The sequence below is a fragment of the Myodes glareolus genome, chromosome X (genome assembly GCF_982192425.1).
Source record: "Myodes glareolus chromosome X, mMyoGla1.1, whole genome shotgun sequence".
Classification (NCBI taxonomy): domain Eukaryota; kingdom Metazoa; phylum Chordata; class Mammalia; order Rodentia; family Cricetidae; genus Myodes; species Myodes glareolus.
In genome coordinates, this window is record NC_142053.1 from 127,948,965 (window position 1) to 127,954,610 (window position 5,646).

Sequence of the window (5,646 nt, forward strand, 5' to 3'; positions counted from 1 at the left end):
ATAAAATGGAGAAACATAGAATAGTATCAGGATGGAATTCTAGTGAGTACTGAAATTTGCCCATGTTTAATTTCCAACTGCTTAAAACACCCCTGGCCCCAAGGGGTAGGAGAAAGGCAAAAGACTGCATTAACACGGTACAAAGAAATGGACTTACCAATTGAAGTTGGCAGGCTGGGTCCTCAGTAAATCGTCCTGCTGTTGGGACAAGCCTACTCCTACTCATACCCTAAACCCAAACATTCTATAGGCACTCTCTGTGTGGAATCCCAAGGTAACACCATAAAGGGAACTGTTACTTAGTTGGATTCTTAGAATTTTGTCTGAGGTAGGAACAGATCTGCTTCCCTCTTCCTGGATTACATGTTCTGGCTATTAGGCGCACCTGTTGACAATAGCCTTGAGAAAGCATAACTCTCTGATGTAACTCTAGGTGGGACCTTGTAGAAACACAATAACCTTGAAAGAATAGAGTCAAGTTCGACTGTCTGAACTTTTGTCCAAGTGGAAATAGGCTTACATTTTTGGGCCCTCACAACACTTCATAATATTTTGGGGAAAAATCAACTGAGCAGGGGATATTCTCCCAGGAAGTGGGTAATATATTTTGGCTGTAATGCATGTGTAAAAAGACCTGAGAAAAAATTGCTGCTCCCATTGTCTGCCTCCCTTCACTTCCTGCTAATGAGTATACCTACTCTGAGGCACCCACTGCCTCTTCTGCTACCATTCTTTCTTGCCATGAGAACAGAGTTTCTTCAGACTTTTATCATGAACTGTGGACCAGAAGCATTTCAGAAATCCTCTAGGTTTCCAGCATTAGAATGGGAATGCTGTGGTATCTAGCTCCATGGATCAAAGAGCTACCAGGCTCTTAGCCTCTCTGGTATGGAGACAGCCACTGTTGAACTAACCAGACTATATTGTGTAAACCAATCTAATACAACCCCTGTATGACATTCTATGTTATCATTTAAGTTTTTCTAGAACAATGGTTCTCAACCTGAGGGATATAAATCCCTTTGAAAACCTCTAGCTCCAAAAATACATTATGATTCATAATAGAAGCAAAGTTACAGTTATCAAATAGTAAGGAAAATAAATTTATTTTTGGGTTTAGCACAAATATTAAATCCCAGAGACAGATATTGGTGTTCAACCTGTAGGTCAGAAAAGCAAAGCAACCAAGCCAATAGCTAGCTCTTACTTCTATAAAATCTCTAGACTGAAATGCTGGAACAGTTAGTTCCTCATATTGTGGTGACTGCAATGGTCTGTCCTGTTCCTTTAAGAGACAAGCCCTGCCCACTCTTTTCCCTATCTGCTGAGGCAAACAGATCTTTCTTCAGCTTAAAGCCTGGGTTCCTTCCTTTCCATCTCTCTCTTAAAGGGGCAGCTTCTGCCTCTCTTCCGTCTCCCCAGTGCCCTCCTCCCCCCCCTCTGCTTTTTTCTGTCTCTTTGCTTTTCTCTCTCTCTTTATGCTTTTCTCTCTCTCTGCCTCTGTCTCTTTTTATTCTCCCTTCTGTCCATACTCCCTTTCCCCTTCCCCTCCATAACCCACTAAATAAATACCTACTTTCTCTGTATGGTGTGCCTAATAGGTCTCCGTCTATCATCTGCTACATGGCTCCCTGACTGGGATGAATACTTTCATGCCCATCTTGGTCTCATGCCTGCTGCCTACTGTCACCACTCGGGGACCTGTGGTGTTTTACTTTTATCATAACAGAAAGAAAATGAGTTCCTGCCTCATGCAACTTTATATTCCTCTCTAGTGCTGAGATTCAAGGTGTGTATCACCACCAAAGGACTGCTATGGCTACTAGTGTGGCAGCTGGGAATATAGGTGTGTGCCATCACTACCTGATTTGTAAGACTGATTAGTGTAGCTGCTTTGCATTTTGATCTTCAGGAAAGTTTTATTAAAATATAAGTGAAATAGCACTACAGTTTTGGGCACAGTTATGACAAAAATAAGATGGCACCAGTCCCCAAGGGGCCTGCAGTCTACGATGGGTAGTGATTCCCAGGCAGGGTGAGAGACAGTAATGGATAGACACAAGTCATGCAGATTGCGGTTGGATTTTTAGTGGGTTATGGAATGGAAGGGGAAAGGGGAGAAGGGGGAAAGTGGAGAGAGAGAGAGAGAGAGAGAACCCGAGGGAACAAGAGAGGATGAGTGTGAAGGGGAGAAGGGGAACGAAGTGGGGAGACAGGCAGAAACTGTCTCTATGGAAGAGAGATGAAAAAGAAAAGACTTGCAGGCTGTATGCTGAAGGAAGATTCACTTGCCTCAGCAGACAGGGGAGGGAGTGGGTTGGGATTGTCTCTTAAAGGGACAGGACAGACCATTACAGTCACCACAGTGTGAGGAACTAATTGTTCCAGCATTAGTAAGGTTGAGAACCACTGCTCTAGAGAATTTTGATACACCCTTTTTATTTGCTAGTGGTGAGTTCACAATCACATAGACATTTTTCACCTGTTATATTAAAATTCAATTGCAAAATGCATAGAATGTATATTTTTAAATATTTATTTATTCATTGTGTGTTGGAATATTTTATCTGCATGTATATTTGTTTGTCACATGTATGACTGGTTCTTGTTGTGATCAGATGAGATCATCAGATGCCCTGGAACTGGAGTTAGAGGTGATAGTGAGCCACCATGTGAGTGTTGGAAATTGAAACTTGGTCTTCTGCATGACCAGCCAGTGATCTTAGTCACTAGAAAATGTCCCTTACCCAGAATGTAGATTTTTTGAAGTCAGTACCACTGAATTACCATAAAAGTCTATGTTCAGAGAAATTGTCACTCATGCATTTATTGGCTATGTAATTATATGTTTATTTGTGGAGTCAGGTGATATGTGACATATCTACCAGTTTATCAAATTTAGGGCAGGGAGATCTCCCTATGAAAGTAAATAAATGAATTAGACATTATGAAAGTTGTTCAGATGAAAGCTCCACACAGATGCACTTGTCACATTCTAGACCCAGTCTCACATAAAGCTGGCTGTGGATCATCTCCTCCCTCTGAGATGCTCAAGACCATGCCCATACGCTATGTAAGCCAAGATCCCCTGACCTGCCATGTGGTATCCCCCTTGTTTCTTCTCTTCCCCTGGAATCATCTGGAAATGCTTAGCTTAGATTAAACCTGGACTTTAATTCAACTTGATTAGTTCATTATATTTACATAGTTACCCACTACCGGGCTCCTGGAGGATATTTTTACTAATAGGAAGTTAAATATGTTACGCAGTGGAGACTGAGAAAAGGCTGATCTTCTTTTTTTTCTTTTCCATTTCACATGACTGAGGATGCTCATATCTTGACATTTGAAGTACACCCATTCATCATCTATGGTGTGGGTAATATGCTATTAGTCTAAATTGCAGTGAAGTAAAATATGATTTGTAACTTCTTGTAAATCAATAAAAATTTGCTTATAGATACATACCCGGTGTGGGATTCCCCTATGTATGCTGTGAATGTGATTAGTTAATTAATAAAGAAAACTGGCTTTGCCTGAAAGGGTAGAGTAGAGCTAGGCAATGAAAACTAAACTGAATCCTGGGAGAAATGAGGAAGAGTCAGAGAGAAGCCTTGTGACCCTGCTGCAGACACCAGAACTTTACCCAGCAAGCTACGGCCTTGTGGCAATACACAGATTAATGGAGATGGGATAAATTAATATGTAACAGATAACCTATAAGAAATGAGAGCTTATGGGATAAGAAGTGATTTAATTAATCCAATTTCTGTGTGGTTATTTTGGGTCTGAGCTGCCGGGCAGTCATAGAAGAAGTGACATTTTACTACAATTTTGTACCCAACGAGGCCAACCAAAATTCACTTTAAACCTGAGAGAGTTTGGGAAGGATTGTAGGCATAAAAAAGTCTTAAGCACAAATTAGTGTCATGGCTCCTTTCAGAGGGGATTTCCTGATTCAACAGTAGCAGAAAAAAGTTCCATGGTGGCTTCCTGGGCTTTGCTGCCAGCACAAACTCTAGCTCTTTCAGGAGAATGAGCATTTAAATGCGGTTTTTGAGCAGATTTTTACCAACTGCTTAATGGCTCCACATAGACCTGCTGCATACTTGGAACAAGGGTGGAATGTGCAGTTTGCAGAGACATTGAACATGTCTCCATCATGTTTGACTGGGTAGAACCAACTACAAAGCAGCATTAGCACTTACCATGCCACCACTTAGCTTTTTAAAAAGTGCTTACCATTTAAAAAAAAGCAGTCCTGGTCAGAAAATAATTACAGATACACAATAAAGACTGATTCTGATTTTAAAAGACCTCTAAATGGATCATAGTGTGTTTAAAAATTGTATGTCGGCTTGGAAAACAGAAAAAAAGAGTATAGAGAGCTATAAAAGGATGTAAATGGTCTATAAAAATTAAAGTCTTTATAGAGACAGTATAGATAGTCATAGCTTAAAAAATAAGTCACATAAAGACAAAATATACACAGAGTCTGGATTATGTTTATTACTGTGTTTCCTTGGAAATTTTTGACTGTGATGAAACTAAGCAATAAACAAGTGCACTTTAAAAGAATCTTGTCCTTAAAATTTGTGTTTATGGATTTGTTGCTTTGGAAAAAAGATTCTGTTTTTTTTTCCACAGAAGATGAGAACCTATGGATTAATACCAGACTAAAATGTTTTGATGAACAAAGGACCCCTGAAAGGTTTCTGTGGACACCCCTAAAAATTACTTCACTCAACAAAAAGCATGAAGCAGTTTAGAGAAAACTGTGCTGAAATCCCCCAAATATTGTTTATGAATGTTTCTTTATACTTTAATGGGGATATACTATAGAGATTTGCATTGGTATTGATCTTGGTTTATCGATACAAATTTAAGGTCAGTTTTGTTGTACTGTGTTTAAGTATTTCTGATCTTGATTAAGACATTGTGTTTGTATATCTCATTTAAAAATGCAATGTATAATTGAGAAATATAGTTAATAGATAGTCATCTATAATTATCAACCTTGCATTCATGTTTGTTAGGTTCTCTAGATATATAGAGAAATATTTCATCAAAATAGGTTTTCTTTAAATCTTTCAGAGACCTACAGAATATGGCATTAAAAAGTTTTAATAACTTAGGACATTTTATGACAATGATACACATTTGATCCTGGCAATACTAATCTATTTCAAGAAGTTGATGCACATTGAAGAGGCTCCTTATGGATTTGTTAGCTACTTGGGTAAAAAACTGCTTTTGCTTAGGCAGCTTGATGCTATACTGTATGAACTAGACATACAGGACCCACAGAAAAATGACTGCTGAAGCTGCCTAAAGAAAGTGAGATAGTCCTTCTGTGTTTCTGCTTCATGAAAGAGTCTTCCAGACATTGTGTAGGACACAGAAGAAAGTGACTGTGAACTGCCAATATAGGTGGAACTGTCTTTGAAATTTCTTGCTTCATGGAAAAGTCTGCTAGATACTTGGGCAATAGGTTGGATGCCTCAACCTCCCACACTAGCTTTGGATGACTGTACCGGCATCGAGATGTCCCTGTCAATTTTAGAGTTTTGAAAATTGCTTATAATGTACTTCATGTTTACCTAGGTAATATTATATCCTTCTGTGATCTTTGATGGAGTTGAAGAA